The sequence below is a fragment of the Indicator indicator genome, chromosome 32 (genome assembly GCF_027791375.1).
Source record: "Indicator indicator isolate 239-I01 chromosome 32, UM_Iind_1.1, whole genome shotgun sequence".
Lineage (NCBI taxonomy): Eukaryota > Metazoa > Chordata > Aves > Piciformes > Indicatoridae > Indicator > Indicator indicator.
The window spans coordinates 7,839,431-7,857,212 of NC_072041.1; the positions used below are offsets into that span (position 1 = coordinate 7,839,431).

General features: G+C 56.0%; 1 protein-coding gene across 1 annotated transcript in view; it reads left to right on the top strand.

The window, feature by feature from the left end:
- The first annotated feature begins 24 nt into the window (after nt 1-24).
- Nucleotides 25-17,782, top strand: part of FBXO42 (F-box protein 42) — an 85,874-nt gene continuing 68,116 nt past the window's right edge. Inside the window, exon 1 of the mRNA XM_054394973.1 lies at nt 25-41. The gene's annotated coding sequence lies outside the window, so the exon portion shown is untranslated. The remainder of the gene's footprint in view (nt 42-17,782) is intronic.

Consider the following 17,782-nt stretch of genomic DNA (forward strand, 5'->3'; position numbering starts at 1 on the left):
AAGGGCCCGGCCAGGCCGCGGCGGGCGGTGGCCGGCGGCAGGTAAGCGACCCCGCGGAGCAGCTTCCTCCGGGAGGGGAGGAATGGGGAGCGGTCGGCGGGTCAGCGTCCCTTCCCGGGGGAGCGGGGCGGCGGTGGGCCCGGCCCCTTAGGGCGGGACAGGCCTCGCCTACAGGGGGGATCCCCGATCTGGGGACTCGCGGGGAGAAGAGTTAGCCCCAGTTTCCCACCCTCATCTCTTTTGGGGTGGGTCCCCATTGAGGACAGAGCCCCCCGGCGTGCCTTAGCTCCCCCCCGAGGGCTGCGAGGTTGGGAGGCTCCTTCCGTGACCCATGTGGGGCAAGGTAAATGCAGCCTCGGCGGCTTCTCCGGTGCTGGGAGTGAGCAAAACCTACCTTCTCCCTCCCCCCCCCGCAAAAAAATACCCCGAATTTCCCCCTAAATGTCAGCGCTGGGGCGTTGTGGCAGCGCGGGAGGGAAGGGTGCTGGCGGCTGTGGGGTGCCCCAGAGGCTCCTGTCTCGTACGCGTTAAAACAAAGGTGAGGCTCAGCCTCCGGTTATTCCCCACATAACTCCGTCCGCATCCGCAGCGGCAGCCTTCGTGCCTCTGGTGCTGCTCACCCTAGGTGTGTACATCTATTTGTTTTGGTCCCGAAAGCTTTTGCATTACATCAGTAGCGGTGGCAAGCTCAGCTCGTTAGCAGCCTAACAAGGCTTGGGGTGTTGCTCCCCCATTGTCTTCGGTGGTCGTCTTTTGTCGCTGGTTTGGAAAGGGCTTTATTTATGGTTATTTGCTTATTGTTTTCTCGTTGTTACGACGGGGCTGGGCTGAGCAGAGGCTTCAGGGCTCGGCTGGATGCTCGGAGCTCACTCGGGAGGATTAGCTCATGCTGCCTGCAGGATGCTGCTCGAATCTCTCTGGGCTGAAGTGCCTCTCTTCCAGCCCCTTTTGGGTTTTTCAGGTGGGGCAAGGGTGTTTTTTAGGAGCCTTGGTACCTTGTTTTTAATATCCTAAGCTCTAATTAACGCTGGGAGGATAGAACAAAAGAGAAGTGGTGCAAACTGAAACGTTTGTCTGCAACATGGTGAAGCAGTTCCTTATGTGGGGACTGCAATGTGTGTGTGAGATAACATCCAGCTGATCACTGGGGATGTCCTTTGTATTGAGATGCCTTTAATTATCCCTGCTGAGACTGGCTCCTGCTGCGGGTCAGCAGCTGGAAGTCTCTTCCTTTGCTAAAGGGGACGTGGAGGAAAATAAATCACAGCTGAGGTGCTGCTGACCTAAATGTGTAAGCTGGGTGTAAGGATGCTGTAGCCACCCTGCCCTTTTCCAGGGCATTTCTTTCCCTCTATGTCTTTGCCCACCCTGCCCTTTTCCAGGGCATCTCTTTCCCTCTATGTCTTTGCCCACCCTGCCCTTTTCCAGGGCATCTCTTTCCCTCTATGTCTTTGCCCACCCTGCCCTTTTCCAGGGCATCTCTTTCCCTCTATGGCTTTGCCCACCCTGCCCTTTTCCAGGGCATCTCTTTCCCTCCATGACTTTGCCCACCCTGCCCTTTTCCAGGGCATCTCTTTCCCTCTATGGCTTTGCCCACCCTGCCCTTTTCCAGGGCATCTCTTTCCCTCCATGTCTTTGCCCACCCTGCCCTTTTCCAGGGCATCTCTTTCCCTCTATGGCTTTGCCCACCCTGCCCTTTTCCAGGGCATCTCTTTCCCTCCATGTCTTTGCCCACCCTGCCCTTTTCCAGGGCATCTCTTTCCCTCCATGACTTTGCCCACCCTGCCCTTTTCCAGGGCATCTCTTTCCCTCTATGGCTTTGCCCACCCTGCCCTTTTCCAGGGCCCCTCTCTCCCATGATGTCTTTCCATCCATGGCTTTGCCCACCCTGCCCTTCCAGAGTGAAGCCTGACTCAAGCCTGCTGCCTTGCAGGTGGCCTCCTGAAGCCCCAAATAGCTGCTGCAGTGTCCTAACAAACTGCTTTATTTTGCAACCCCAGCCCTTCCAGACACCCAAGTCTCTGAGCTGGCTGGGTGTTAACTGAAGAGTGAAGAGACTCCCTGTTACTTCCTCATTTCCATAGCCCTGTGTGTTCCCATTTCCATCTCTTCTTCCTTTTCCTCACTCTTCTGCCAGAGAGGCTCAATACCAGCAGCTTTCCTTTTGGTTCTGTGTCCAGCTCTGTGGCCCCCAGCATAAGAAGGACATGGACCTGCTGGAGAGGGTCCAGAGGAGGCCACCAAGAGGATCAGAGGGCTGGAGAAGCTTTGCTGTGGGGCCAGGCTGAGAGAGTTGGGGCTGTTCAGCCTGGAGAAGAGAATGCTCCAGGGAGACCTCAGAGCTGCATTTCAATATCTGAAGGGGACCTACAGGCAGGCTGGGGAGGGGCTGTTCAGAAGGGCCTGTGGGGAAAGGATGAGGGATAATGGTTTGAAACTGGAGCAGGGGAGATTGAGGTTGGACATCAGGAGGAAGTTCTGCACAGTGAGGGTGGGGAGAGACTGGAACAGGCTGCCCAGGGAGGTGGTTGAGGTCCCATCCCTGGAGACATTCAAGATCAGCCTTGATGTGTCCCTGGGCAGCCTGCTCTAGTTGGAGGTGTCCCTGCTGGGTGCAGGGGGGTTGGACAAGATGACCTTTGAGGGTTCCTCCCAACCCAGTGCAATCTGTGAAGCTGTGGCTGTGTCCTTTAGGTTTGCTTGAGGTCAGTCTACCCTTGGGGTTGGAATCATGAGAGAACCAAGCAACTTGGGTGGGATTCCTGTCGGTTTCCAAGGCAGAATGGTGCCTGGCTCTTGGCAGAGGGGAAATGAGGAGCTGTCAGTGCCTGAGGTGGAGCAGGGCTGTTGGACCTGCCTGTCTCCAGCAGCAGCAGAGTCCCATCCAGGGCTTGTTTTCACATAGCCAAGATGTTTGTGCATGTTTTTCTTGCTGCCTTACAGGTGACTCCACCCCAGCTGCATTTTTTTTTTTTTCCCCACCATGGCAAGTGAAATGTTTGGCTTTGAAAGACACTGCATGGTTTGAACAGCAGCAGCTTTCCAGACCTCTGCTGATTTCCCCTCCTGGATGTCTAATTTTGTATTTTAGTTTGGCTTTATTTAGTCTCTGGGACTCAAATTTCCATCGTGTTTGGCTGTCATAGAATCACAGAATGGGTTGGGTCGGAAGGGACCTCAAAGCTCATCCAGTTCCAACCCCCTGCCATGGGCAGAGACACCTCCCCCCAGCCCAGCTTGCTCAAGGCCTCATCCAGCCTGGCCTTGAACACCTCCAGGGAGGGGACATCCACAGCCTCCCTGGGCAACCTCTTCCAGTCTCTCACCACCCTCACTGCCAACAATTTCTTCCTCATCTCCAGTCTCACTCTCCCCTTTTCCAGCTTCAGTCCATTCCCTTTCATCTTACCACTCCAAGCCCTTGTCAAAAGTCCCTTCCTGGCTTTCTTGTCTAGTCAGAGAGGCTCTGGAAGAAATCTCACCTGCACAACAAACATTTTTGAACAGGTGCTACCCTTTCACTTGGCCACTTCAAGCCCTGGGGGTTGCTCGCTGCTGCCTCAGGCACGTTCTGGAGGGGGTGTTTGGGACAGGGATGTACTGGAGAGTGTCCAGTGGAGGCTATGAGGATGATGAAGGGAACTGGAACATGTCTGATGAGGAAAGGCTGAGAGCCCTGAGGCTGTTTAGCCTGGAGAGGAGAAGGCTGAGAGGAGATCTTATGAATGTTTTCAAAGATCTGAGGGGTGGGGGTCAAATAGAAGGGGCCAGGCTCTTGTCAGTGGTGCCCAGGGACAGGCCAAGGGGCAATGGACACAAACTGGACCCCAGGAAGTTCCAACTGAACAGGAGGAGAAAATTCTTTGGTGTGAGGGTGCTGAGCCCTGGAGCAGGCTGCCCAGAGAGGTTGTGGAGTGTCCTTGTGTGGAGAGCTTCCAACCCCCCCTGGATGTGTTCCTGTGCAGACTGCCCTGGGGGTAGGACTGGATGACCTCCAGAGGTCCTTTCCAACCATTCCATGACTCTGTGTTTGTTCCCAAGGATGTGCTCAGCTGTCCAGTCCCTAGTCACAGGAAGTGTCCTGTAGATGATGTTCTCATTTACCAGAAGGAGCAACAGCAGCTGGAGCTTTGGAGGGGGAGGCTGGGGCTGGGCTGTTTTCTGTGTGTGCCCAGCACAGGACTGGTTTCTCAGGGGCTGGTTTGGGGCTTCCACAGCCACACTGGGGTTCAGCACAGCCAGCTTCAGCCACTGCCAATTCCAGCCACTTCCACAGGATGTGAGGGAGTGCTGCTGGAAAAGGCTTCCCCCTTGCTGTGTGAACAGAGCAGCTCCTCCAAGGGAAGTTGCTCTCCCCCTGTATTTGGTCATGGTGGGCTTGGTTGGCAAACACTGGGTCAGGCTTTGCTCTGGCAACCTGTTCTGAGGGGTGAAGGTAAAGAAGCTCCAAGCCCTTGACTGTGGAAATGCAGCATCATGTGGGGAGGGCTCTGAGGGCACTTAGAAGGTGTGGGAGCCAGAGCTGGGCTTGGATTCAGAGCATCACAGCATGGGAGGGGCTGGAAGCGACCCCTGGAGATCAGCCAGTCCAAGCCCCTGCCAGAGCAGGGTCACCCAGGGCAGGGCACACAGAACACATCCAGGAGGGTTCTGAATGTCTCCAGAGCAGGAGACTCCACAACCTCTCTGGCAGCCTGCTCCAGGCTCTGCCACCCTCACAGTGACAAAGTTTCCTCTCCTGTTCCCATGGCTCCTCCTCTGCTCCAGCTTGCCCCCAGTGCCCCTTGTGCTGTCCTTGGCCATCCCTGAGCACAGCCTGGCTCCAGCCCTGCACAGCTTTATCCCCAGCAATGAGGGCAGCCCTCAGGCTGCTCTGCTCCAAGCCCCAGCTCCCTCAGCCTGGCCTCACAGGAGATGTTCCACTGCCTGCAGCAGCTCTGGGGCTCTGGGCTGGACTCTCTCAAGCACTTCCCTGAGGTCCTTCTTGACCTGAGGGGGCCAGAACTGGACACAATATTCCAGATGTGGCCTCAGCAGGGCAGAGCAGAGGAGGAGAACCTTCCTTGACCTACTCACCACAGCCCTGCTGATCCCCCCCAGGATGCCCTTGGCCTTCCTGGCCACAAGGGCACATTGCTGGCTCCTGGGCATCCTTCTGCCCACCAGGATCCCCAGATCCTTTTCCCCTGCTCTGCTCTCCACCAGGTCAGTCCTCAACCTATGCTGTTCCATGGGGTTGTCCTTTTCCAGATGCAAGACTGAGTCCAAATTTAGATAAAAGCCTTTGGAAAGAGGACTCCAGTGGCACTAATATGTTTCTCCAGGTAAGAACTCCTTTTGGAGTGCAAATTTGGACCTAAATGGGACTGTCTGCAGCTGGTGACATGCCTGAGAGACACAGCAAGGTATCTGGGCTGGATGCAGCTTAGAAATTCAGGTCAGAATCCCCTGTGAGCTCGCTTGCCTCTGAGATGAAAGCAGAGCAGGGTGACACAGCCACATCACAGATCATGGCTGGGGTGGAGCAAGGTGAAGAAGGTCACAGTCTGACAGTACAGCAGAGGTTGGAAGAGACCTGAGGAGATCCACCAGGGCCACAAGGATGATCTGCTCCGTTGTGAGGACAGACTGAGAGAGTTGGGGCTGTTCAGTCTGGAGAAGAGAAGGCTCTGAGGTGACCTTCTTGTGGCCTTCCAGGATCTGAAGGGGGCTCCAAGAAAGCTGGAGAGGGACTTTTTAGGATCTCAGGTAGTGACAGGCCTAGGGGGGGATGGAATAAAGCTGGAAGTGGGGAGATTCAGGCTGGACATGAGGAAGAAGTTCTTCCCCATGAGAGTGGTGAGAGCCTGGAATGGGTTGTGCAGGGAGGTGGTTGAGGCTCCATCCCTGGAGGTGTTTGCAGCCAGGCTGGATGAGGCTCTGGCCAGCCTGATCTAATGTGAGGTGTCCCTGGCCATGGCAGGGGGGTTGGAACTGGCTGAGCCTTGTGGTCCCTTCCAACCCTGCCTGATTCTATGATCATCCAATCCAACCCCCCTGCCAGAGCAGGGTCACCCAGGGTAGTCTGCACAGGAATGCATCCAGGTGGGGTTAGAAAGGCTCCAGAGAAGGAGACTCCACAACCCCCCTGGGCAGCCTGCTCCAGGGCTCTGTCACCCTCACTGTAAGGAAGTTTCTCCTCCTCTTGAGCTGAAATCTTCTCTGGTCAAGTTTGAACTCATTGTTCCTTGTCTTGTTTCTGTGCATCACCCAAAAGAGCCTGGCCCCCTCCCCTTGCCCCCCACCCCTCAGCTATTGATAGACATTAATCAGATCCCTCTCAGCCTTCTCTTCTCCAGACTAAACAGCCCCAGGGCTCTCAGTCTCTCTTCACAGGGGAGGTTCTCAAGTCCCCTAAGATGTGGGGCTTGCCTTCAGGAGCTTATGCCTCAAGAGCTGCACAGCCTGGGCTGCTGCAAAACAGCCTGGCCAGCAGCTTGAGAGGTGATTCTGTCACCCTGCTCTGCTCTGTGAGACCTCACCTGCAGTGCTGTGCCCAGCTCTGGGGCCCCCAACACAAGAGAGAGATGGACCTGCTGGAGAGGGTCCAGAGGAGGCCACCAAGAGGGTCAGAGGGCTGGAGAAGCTCTGCTGTGGGGACAGACAGAGAGAGTTGGGGCTGTTCAGCCTGGAGAAGAGAAGGCTCCAGGGAGACCTCAGAGCTGCATTTCAATATCTGAAGGGGACCTACAGGCAGGCTGGGGAGGGACTGTTCAGAAGGGCTGTGGGGAAAGGATGAGGGGAAATGGATTGAAACTGGAGCAGAGGAGGTTTAGGTTGGACATCAGGAGGGAGTTCTGCACAGTGAGGGTGGGGAGAGACTGGAACAGGTTGCCCAGGGAGGTGGCTGAGGCTGGAGACAGTCAAGGTCAGCCTTGATGTGACCCTGAGCAACCTGCTCTAGTTGGAGGTGTCTCTGCTGAGGGCAGGGGGGATGGACAAGATGACCTTTGAGGGTCTCTTCCAACCCAAACCATTCTCTGATTCTCTCTTTCAGGGTGAGTCACCAGGTGAACACCTGTGAATGCTCTCCTAGAGATTCAAATGCTGTAGACCTTCAGTTAATTCCCACTGGCCCATGCTGTGGACATTGTTCTCTTCCCCCTTTCTCTGGCCATGCTAAACATCTTTATCTTTGCTAACTCCTGCAACATCCATGACTGAAAATATTTGTTCCCACCCCTTCTTGAGATAGTTCAGGCAACAGCAATTTGCAGCTCAGAGCTGCTGCATCTCTTCAGACTCATTCTGAAACCTCAGCTGCTTTGGTTTGTTCTGTGCTTGTGCTCAGGTGAGGGTTTGGTTTTTTTTTTTTTTTGAAGGCTGAAGCTGAGCTGGTGGAGTAGCCTGAACTTCTCTGGGGCTGCTCATTGGGTTAACACTGATGTGCTGTGGTAACACTTCCCTTCCACCACTGCTCTTGTCAAACCTCAGATGGGTGGTGGTAGTCCTGTAAGTGCTTTGAGATGCTTTTAAGGGTAACCCAGATCTTAGATCTTCCCAGCAAGCTGTGTTTGGGGAAAAAAAAATGCTTTTGCTTGAGGTGGTTGTGAAGGGACAATCACAGAATCCTAGAATGGCTCAGGTTGGAAGGGACCTCAAGAGATCATCTACTCTACCCCCCCTGCCATGGGAGGGACACCTCTCAGCCAGACTCAGCTGCTCAAGGCCTCATCCAGCCTGGCCTTGAACACCCCCAGGGAGGAGGCAGCCACAGCCTCCCTGGGCAGCCTGTGCCAGAGTCTCACCAGCCTCACACTGAAGAACTTCTTCCTCAGCTCCACTCTAACCCTGCTCTGCCTCAGCTCCAAACCATTCCCCCTTGGCCTGGCTCAGACACCCTCAGGAGAAGTCTCTCTGCAGCCTTCCTGCAGGATCCCTTCAGGTCCTGGCAGGCAGCTCTGAGGTCCCCCTGGAGCCTTCTCCTCTGCAGGCTGCACACCCCCAGCTCCCTCAGCCTGTGCTCACAGCAGAGCTGCTCCAGCCCTGGGATCATCTTTGTGGCCTCCTCTGGCCTCACTCCACAGCTCTGTGTCCTTCTGTGCTGGGGACACCAGAGCTGGAGGCAGGATTGGAGGTGAGGTCTCAGCAGAGCAGAGCCCAGGGGCAGAATCCCCTCTCCTGCCCTGCTGCCCACACTGCTCTGGCTGCAGCCAGCACACAGCTGCCTGAGGGCTGCAGGAGGGCACTGCTGGCTCCTGGGGAGCTGCTCAGCAGCCCCAGGTCCATTTCTTCAGGGCTGCTCTTAACTCACTCAGCACCCAGCCTGGATCTGTGCCTGGGGCTGGCCTCACCCAGCTGCAGGACCCTCCCCTGTGACTTGTTGAACCTCCTGTGGTTGGCACTGGACACTTCTCCAGCCTGTCAAGCCCCTTCTGATGGCCACCCCTGCCCATCAGCCAAATCCCTACTGTGTGCTGCACCTTCTGCACCAGCCAAGCTCCCTGGGAGGCTGCAGAAATTCCTGCTCTTGCTCTTAAGGTCTGTCTGCCAGTGCCACACTTCAGCAGGCAAAAGATCATCTCTGGTTTGAGTGCTTTCAGGTTTTGGGGCTAAAAAGCAGCTCTTAAATGTAAAAGTCTTGCTGTGAAGTCAGGGTGACTGCAGGACAGCTGCCCATCCCAAAAGCTTTCACCTGGGGGAATCTGGGCTATGGATCAGTGGTTCCAGCTGCATTTTGTCATGCTGGAGCAATGCTGCAAGGGATTTATCTGCACTTGGGGTGCAGATTTCCTCCCAGTGAGCCTCCAGGGGAGGAGGCTGTGTGTGTGCAGGGTCTGGAGCCTGCTCAGAAAGCCAAATTCTGCCCAAAGCAAACGTTTCACAGGTGAGAAGGGACCCTCAAAGGTCATCCCATCCAACCCCCCTGCAGTCAGCAGGGTCAGTGATTCTCTGTGTTTTATCCCTGGCTCTGGTGTCAGATCCCTTTGCCAGCCTGCCCAGAGCACCTTGACTGAGAAGCCCAAAGAGCAGCTCCTCCTGTGCTGCTGTTGTCACATCTGCAGACACTGAGCTCCACTCCTCCAGGAGCAGCTCCCTTCCAGCTCTCCCACTGCAGGCCTGGCTCTTCCTGTGTTTGTTTTCCAGCTGGTTGTTTGCTTTCCCCTGTAGCTGGGGACTCTGCAAACCTCCTGGACCTGGGACAGGACACGTGGGATGCTTTAGCTTGCTCTGATCTTGATCTTGGGTGCTCTGGGATCCTGGGCTTTCACAACATGGGATAACAGGTGGTTGCCTCACTCTTGTGCTGGCTGTGGTGCCAGGCTGTGCTTCCTGCTTAGAGAAGGGAGGGTTAGGTTGGACAGGAGGAACAATTTCTGTCCTGCAGGAGTGGTCAGGCACTGGCTCAGGCTGCCCAGAGTGGTGGTGGAGTCCCCATCCCTGGAGGTGTTCAAGAAAGGTGTGGCCATGGCACTTGGGGACAGGGTTTGGTGGCCATGGGGGTGTTGGGTTGATGCTTGGACTCCATGATCTTGGAGATCTTTTCCAGCCCAACCAATTCTATGATTGATTCTCTGAAGGGAGGCCTGTGGGCAGGAGAGCTCTTGTTTGGGGTGTTAGTGGAGCTGTTGGGCTGCTGCAGGGAGCAGAGGTAGAAATGGATTTGAAATGAGGACAACATCTGGGGCTTCACCTTTGTTTGTTAACATATCCTTAGGTTCATGGAGTGGTTTGACTTGGGAAGGGACCTCAAAGATAGCCAGTTCCAACCCCCTGCCATGGGCAGGGACACCTCCCCCCAGCCCAGCTTGCTCAAGGCCTCATCCAGCCTGGCCTTGAGCACCTCCAGGGAGGGGACAGCCACAGCCTCCCTGGGCAACCTGCTCCAGTGTCTCCCCACCCTCCTGGAGAAGCATTTCTTCTTCCTGTCTAATTAAGTCCAGCTCCTTCCAGTTTGAAGCCATCACCCCTCATCCTGTCCTTCCATGCCTTTGCCAGAAGTCCCTCTGCAGCTCTCCTGTAGCCCCTGGGAAGCTGGAGAGGATGTGGATTTGTTGAGGGTATCTTTACTCCCAGCCCCCCCATCAGAGCCACAGCAGAGCCTTTGGCGCTCTGCGTATTGACCTTAACCCAGGGGAGGGGGTGGCCTGGTTTCTGCAGCATGCTTCAGGGAGCCAGGAACCTCCAGCATTGTCATCCTGGTGCTGCTGAGGGCTTGCTTGACCTCAGCTTCTCAGAGCCTTTGTTGCTCACCTGTGAAATGAGGTCAGTGGTGGGGCTGGGACACGCTGTGCCTTGCGGAGAATCCCAGAGCGCCCGCTCGGGAGGGAGCTCAGGGATCATCTGCTCCAACCTTTCTAGGGAATAGTTCAGTTGGAATGAGGTGGCCCAGCAGCCTGCCAAGCTGAAGCTTAAACCTGACCAATGTAAAGGAATCCACCACTTCCCATGGGAGATTATGGCTGAGGGAGTTGGGGCTGTTCAGCCTGGAGAAGAGAAGGCTCCAGGGAGACCTCAGAGCAGCCTTCCAGTATCTGAAGGGGCTCCAGGAGAGCTGGGGAGGGACTTTGGACAAGGGCTGGGAGTGCCAGGACGAGGGACAATGGCTTTGAGCTGGAAGAGGGGAGATTGAGACTGGAGATGAGGAAGAAATTCCTTAGAGTGAGTGTGGGGAGACACTGGAACAGGTTGCCCAGGGAGGCTGTGGGTGTCCCCTGACTGGAGGTGTTCAAGGCCAGGCTGGATGAGGCCTTGAGCAAGCTGGGCTGGGGGGAGGTGTCCCTGCCCATGGCAGGGGGTTGGCATTGGCTGATCTTTAAGATCCCTTCCAAGCCAAACCATTCCATGACTCTGTGAACTCCCTGGGAGCTCCTGGATGCTCAGCACCATCACGACTCAACTATTTATTTGCCTGCACAAGGACTCCCAACCCCAAATCCTATTTTTTGCTGACTTTGGTGTCCCTGCCCATGGCAGGGAGTTGGAACTGGCTGATCTTGAAGGTCCCTTCCAGCCCCAACCATTCTGTGACTCCTGTGCAGTGTGCACTTGATGGTTCACTCCTGCTGGCAGCTTTCACCAAAGGCTTTGCAGGAGCTAGTTTGGAGGTGCCATACAAACTGATCTGATGTGAGGAGGCAAGTGGACATCACAACAGCAGGCTTTCAGTCTTAGACACAACCACAGAATGGTTTGGGTTGGAAAGGACCTCCAAAGCTCATCCAGTCCAAGCCCCCTGCAGCCAGCAGGGACATCCCCAACTAGATCAGGTTGTCCAGAGCCCTGTCCAGCCTCACCTTGAATATCTTCATGGATGGGACTTCAACCACCTCCCTGGGCAACCTGTTGCAGTGTTCCACCAGCCTCATGGTGCAGAAGTTGTTGCTAGCATCCAGTCTAAATCTGCTCTGCTCTGATTCCAAGCCCCTGCCCTTCGTCCTGTCCCTGCAGGCCTTTGCCTGCAGTCCCTCTGCAGCCTTCTCCTAGCCCCTTCAGGTACTGGGAGGCCTCTATTAGGTCTCCCTGGAGCCTTCTCTTCTCCAGGCTGAACAAACCTTGCTGCAGCCAAGCAGCTCAGGAGTTAAGATCAGGAGGAGAGCATCATTTGCAGCACTCATCCACCACTAATGTCCCTGTCAAGATGGTTTTTGATAGCTTGGTCTCTTGCTTGCTAACCAAGATCAAAACATTGCATCAGCAACCTGCTGCCAGCTCAGCACAGCCCCTGAAAGCTCTGCAGATCGATGGAAATCAAAGCTTGGCTGCCCAGCCTCTGCTAATCCCTGGCTTTTTCCAGCACTTCCTGCCTTTTGCTGCCTGAAAGTCAGTCCCCTTGAGCTCGCTTCTGAGGAGATGCCTCAGGGCTGCTCATGACTCATAGAATCATTTGGGTTGGAAAAGACCTTTAAGGTCATCAAGTCCGACTCTGCCAGGTCATCACTAAACCATGTCCCTCAGCACCACATCTCCATGGCCTCAAAACCCCTCCAAGGATGGGGATTGCCTTAAAACCATTCCCCCTTGTCCTGTTGCTAGACACCCTTGTGAAAAGTCCCTCTCCAGCTTTCCTGTAGGATCCCTTCAGCTGCTGGAAGGTCCCCCTGGGGTCTTCTCTCCTCCAAGCTGATCAAGCCCAGCTCCAGTTGTTCAGCCTGGAGAAGAGGAGGCTCAGGGCAGACCTCATTGCTCTCTACAGTTACCTGAAGGGAGGTTGTAGCCAGGTGGGGGTTGGGCTCTTCTCCCAGGCACCCAGCACCAGAACAAGAGGACACAGTCTCAAGCTGTGCCAGGGGAGGTATAGGCTCGAGGTGAGGAGAAAGAGGAATTGGCCATGGGATGTGCTGCCCAGGGAGGTGGTGGAGTCACCATCCCTGGAGGTGTTCAAAAAAAGCTTGGATGTGGCACTTGGAGCCAGGGTTTAGTTGTCAGGAGGGGTTAGGTGATAGGTAATAGGTTGGACTTGATGATCTCTGAGGTCTTTTCCAACCTGGCTGATTGTGTGATTCCTTCAGCCTGCCCTCAGAGGTGGACACCCGAGGCTGTAACAGAGGTGCCCCAGCCTCTGGTGTCAAAAGGAGCTACTGGGGAGCATAAATGTCCATCCCTCTCATCTGCTGGCTGCAGGTGGCAGAGGCTCACCCACAAGGGAGGTGCTCCATAGGAAAGGCAACTTTGCTGCTTCCCAGGCTGGCTGAGCTGGAGGGGCTGGCTGTGATCCAGGGCTTTCCCAGGCAAGGAAGTCGTGTGCTGGGTCTGACTCTGACACTTTGCTTTCCTGCGGCAGTGTTTGCTCAACACGTGGGCACCTCAGGGATGGTGGCTTCCTCCATGTGGGCAGTGGTGTGGTGGGAATTGTGCTGGGAGCAGCTGGTGGGCTCAGCTGGTTGTCCTGTGGAAGGAAAAGGGCTGAGTTTTGATGAGCATCTGTTGCAGACTGCAAAACAAAAATCAGGAACTAAGTCACTCGACACAAACTCACAGAATGGTTTTTCTTGGAAAAGACCTTCAAGATAAGCCCAACCTTTAACCCAGCACTGCCAGGTCACCACTAAACCATGTCCCTCAGCACCACATCTCCATAGCTTTGGTGTTACAGAATCACAAAATTCCAGAATGGTCAGGATTGGAATGCACCTCTGGAGCTCATCCACTCCAACCCCCCCTGCCCCAGCAGGGCACCCACAGCAGCTTGCCCAGGAGCACAATGCCCAGGGGGGGCTGGAAGCTCTCCACACAAGGACACTCCACAACCTCTCTGGGCAGCCTGCTCCAGGGCTCAGCACCCTCACACCAAACAACTTTCTCCTCCTGCTCAGGTGGAACCTCCTGGGGTCCAGTGTGTGCCCCTTGGCCTGTCCCTGGGCACCACTGAGCAGAGTCTGGCCCCAGCCTCTTGCCCCCCCAGCTCCTTTAGCTCTTGCTGAGCATTGCTCAGCTCCCCTCTGGGGCTGCTCTTCTGCAGGCTCTCAGCCCCAGGGCTCTCAGCCTTTGCTCCTCACAGAGCTGCTCCAGGCCCCTCAGCAGCTTCAGAGCCTCCCCTGGACTGTCTCCAGCAGTTCCCTGTCCCTCTTCAGTTGAACCCAGGACTCCAGATGTCGTCTCTCCAGGGCAGAGTAGAGGGGCAGGAGAACCTCCTCTGTAACCTGCTGGCCTCACTCTTCTTCATGCACCCAGGACGCCATTTAAACCTTCTTGTCTGGCAGGGCACATTGCCGGCTCCTGGGCAACTTGTTGTCCCCCAGCACTCCAGGTCCTTCTCCGTGGAGCTGCTTTCTAAAGCTCCAGAGCTGTTTTTCGACGGTCTCAAAGCCTTTGCTGTGCTGGTTCCGGCTGGCTGCCGCTCTGGCCGGGGGGCGGCGGTGCCTTCGCTCCCCACCCCCCCCATCCCCTCCCCCAGCGGTTGTGCTTCTCCGGGCACGGCTCGCGGGAGGATCCTGCTCGTGGGGAGCGCAGGCAGCCGCCAGGGGGAGCCCCAAACCCTGAGCCGCGGCCCTGACCGCGCAGGGGATTCCAGCGCGGGGTGAGGGCGTGGAACCCAGGGCTGGGCTGGGCTGGGCGGGAAGGGAAGAGACCTCTAAAGCTCATCCAGTGCAGCCCCCTGCACTCAGCAGGGACATCCCCGACCAGAGCAGGCTGCTCAGAGCCACAACCAACCTCACCTGGGATGGTTCCAGCCATGGGGCAGCTCCCACCTCTCTCTGGGCAGCCTGGGCCAGGCTCTCACCACCCTCAGGGTCAAACATTTCTCCCTTCTCTCCACTCTGAATCTCCCTCTTTCAGTTCCAAACCATCTCCCCTTGTCCTGTCACAACAGGCCCTGCGCAAAAGTCTCTCCCAAACTTTCTGATCTCTCCATGAAGCACTGCAAGGCCACCAGAAGGTCTCCCTGGAGCCTTCTCTTCTCCAGGCTGCACAACCCCAACTCTCTCAGCCTGGCCTCCCAGCAGAGGGCTTCCAGCCCTGCCAGCATTGCTGTGGCCTCCTCTGGCCCTGCTCCACCAGGTCCCTGTCTGTGCTGTGCTGAGGGCTCCAGAGCTGCCCCAGCACTGCAGGGGAGGTCTCAGCAGAGCACAGCAGAGAGGCAGAATCCCCTCCCTGCCCCTGCTGCCCACACTGCTGGGGATCAGCCCAGGACAGGCTGGGGCTGAGCTGGCAGTGCTCGGTGCTGGCTCCTGTCCAGCTTTGCACCACCAACACCCCCAAGTCCTTCTCCACAGGGTTACTCTCCAGCCATTCACCCTCAGCCTGGAATGATTCTGGGGCTCCCCAGCCCCAAGGGCAGTGCCTTGCATTTGACCTTGCTCAACCTCCTGAGGTTCACACAGACTCACTCCACCAGGCTGTTCAGATCCTGCTCGATCGATCCCATCCCTCAGGTCCATCAAGCACAGCACTCAGCTTGCTTTCATCTCCAGACTTGCTGAGGGTGCCCTCAGTCCCACTGTCTGTGTCCTTGATGAAGGCATTAAACAGCTCTGGTCCCAGTGCTGGCCCCTGGGGTCACCACTCATACTGGAATGTTGCTGAGAAGTTCCTGGGGTGACTCTGGATGTCTGGAGAACCCCAGCAAGGGTTGATGTTTGATTTACTAATTCTCAGCTTGGTTGGAGCAGTGTAATGTTGATTTCTGAGCTTTCAGAGTTGGGGACCTGCATGTGGGAGGGCTGAATTTTCATCAGGGGAACCCAAAGAGCATGATGTCTCCTGTACAGGTGCCTGGCTCCCCCTGATCACCATTTCACCCAAGAATGAATGAAATTACTTGCCCAGGGCGGTTACACTGAGGGCTTGCTGGCCAGCAGCATGTGTGTGAGCTCAAGTGGTTCCTGAGTCACAGAATTGTTTGGGTTGGAAAGGGCCTCTAAGGTTATCCAGTCCAACCATCAACCCAACACCCCCATGGCCACCAAGCCCTGTCCCCAGGTGCCATGGCCACACATTCCCTGAACACCTCCAGGGATGGGGACTCCACCAGCTCCCTGGGCAGCCTGTGCCAGTGCCTGACCACTCCTGCAGCAAAAAAAAAAAAAAAAAAAAAATTCCTTATGTCCAACCCAAACCTCCCCTGGCACAATTTCAGGCTATTTCCTCTTGTCTGTCCTCTTGACTAGGGAGCAGAGACCAACCCCTACCTCACTCCAACCTCCTTTCAGGGAGCTGTAGAGAGCCAGAAGGTCTCCCCTCAGCCTCCTCTTCTCCAGACTGAACCACCCCAGTTCCCTCAGCTGCTCCTCATAAGATTTGTTCTCCGGACCCTTCCCCAGGCTTCTTTTGTGCTGCTGGTGTTTATCAAGCCAGATTTCAACAGGTCTTAAAACCCTTGAGCTGCTTTAAGGGTGATCACACTCAAAGCCTCTAAATCCCTTGTGGGTGCATTTGGAGGATTTGTTGGACACCAGAGATCTTTGCTTGTTCAGCAGCATTCTGCTCGGATATCTGGAGATGGATTTTTTTTTTTGGTGCCTTTTGGCCTGGTTCTTGATTTGTTAATATTTTATTAAGCTTTTAGGTTGGATGTGAGGTTTTGTCCTTTTTGTTCCATTAGCAGATTCAAATGATGGATTTTGCTGTGGACACCTGAAGTGTCGTGACATTAAACTCTGCTGGTTCCCCTTCTTCTGTTGAGCCATGCCCTTTCCCCTTCCCTTTCCCCTTCCCTTTCCCCTTCCCTTTCCCCTTCCCTTTCCCCTTCCCTTTCCCCTTCCCTTTCCCCTTCCCTTTCCCCTTCCCTTTCCCCTTCCCTTTCCCCTTCCCTTTCCCCTTCCTTTTCCCCTTCCCTTTCCCCTTCCCTTTCCCCTTCCCTTTCCCCTTCCCTTTCCCCTTCCCTTTCCCCTTCCCTTTCCCCTTCCCTTTCCCCTTCCCTTTCCCCTTCCCTTTCCCCTTCCCTTTCCCTTTCCCCTTCCCTGTCCCCTTCCCTTTCCCTTTCCCCTTCCCTTTCCCCTTCCCTTTCCCCTTCCCTTTCCCCTTCCCTTTCCCCTTCCCTTTCCCCTTCCCTTTCCCCTTCCCTTTCCCCTTCCCTTTCCCCTTCCCTTTCCCTTTCCCCTTCCCTTTCCCCTTCCCTTTCCCCTTCCCTTTCCCCTTCCCCTTCCCCTTCCCTTTCCCCTTCCCTTTCCCCTTCCCCTTCCCCTTCCCCTTCCCCTTCCCCTTCCCCTTCCCCTTCCCCTTCCCCTTCCCCTTCCCTTTCCCCTTCCCCTTCCCCTTCCCCTTCCCCTTCCCCTTCCCCTTCCCCTTTCCCTTCCCCTTCCCCTTTCCCCTCCGTGGGGAGTCTTCTGGAAGCTTGGACTAAAAAAGAGCAGAGGGTTGGGTCAGCATAGGGGTGGAAGGCATTGCTGGTAACTCTAAACCTCCTTATTCCAATAATATCAATGAGAGTGTGGTGAAGAGGAACCTCATGAAGTTCACCCAGGGCAAGGGTAGGGTCCTGCCCCTGGGGAGGAACAACCTCCTGCAGCAGGACAGCTGAGGGGAGACCTGCTGGGACACAGCTCCATGGAGAAGGAGCTGGAAGAGCTGGGGGACAAGAAGTTGCTCATGAGCCAGTGATGTGCCCTGCCAGACAAGAAGGCAAATGGTGTCCTGGGGTGCATGAAGAAGAGTGTGGCCAGCAGGTCACAGAGGGAGGTTCTCCTGCCCCTCTGCCCTGGAGAGACCACATCTGGGTCCAGTTCTGGGCTCCTCAGTTCAAGAGAGACAGGGAACTGCTGGAGAGAGCCCAGCAGGGGCTCAAAGCTGCTGAGGGGCCTGGAGCAGCTCTGTGAGGAGCAAAGGCTGAGAGCCCTGGGGCTGAGAGCCTGCAGAAGAGCAGCCCCAGAGGGGAGCTGAGCAATGCTCAGCAAGAGCTAAAGGAGCTGTGGGGGGCAAGAGGCTGGGGCCAGACTCTGCTCAGTGGTGCCCAGGGACAGGCCAAGGGGCAAGGGGCACAAACTGGACCCCAGGAGGTTCCACCTGAGCAGGAGGAGAAAGTTGTTTGGTGTGAGGGTGCTGGAGGCCTGGAGCAGGCTGCCCAGAGAGGTTGTGGAGTGTCCTTGTGTGGAGAGCTTCCAACCCCCCCTGGGCATTGTGCTCCTGGGCAAGCTGCTGTGGGCGCCCTGCTGGAGCAGGGGTTGGACTGGCTGAGCTCCAGAGGTCCCTTCCAATCCCTCCCCAGTCTGTTCCTTGCCCTTGTGCTGTTTCATTGTAGTGGATGCAGTTCTCAGCACTAAACTGCAGCTACATCAGTCTGGGTTTGTCTCCTGAGCCTTCAGCACCATCCTGCTTTAACACTCAGCAGGGCTCAGAGGAGCTGCTTGGAGAGAGAGAGATT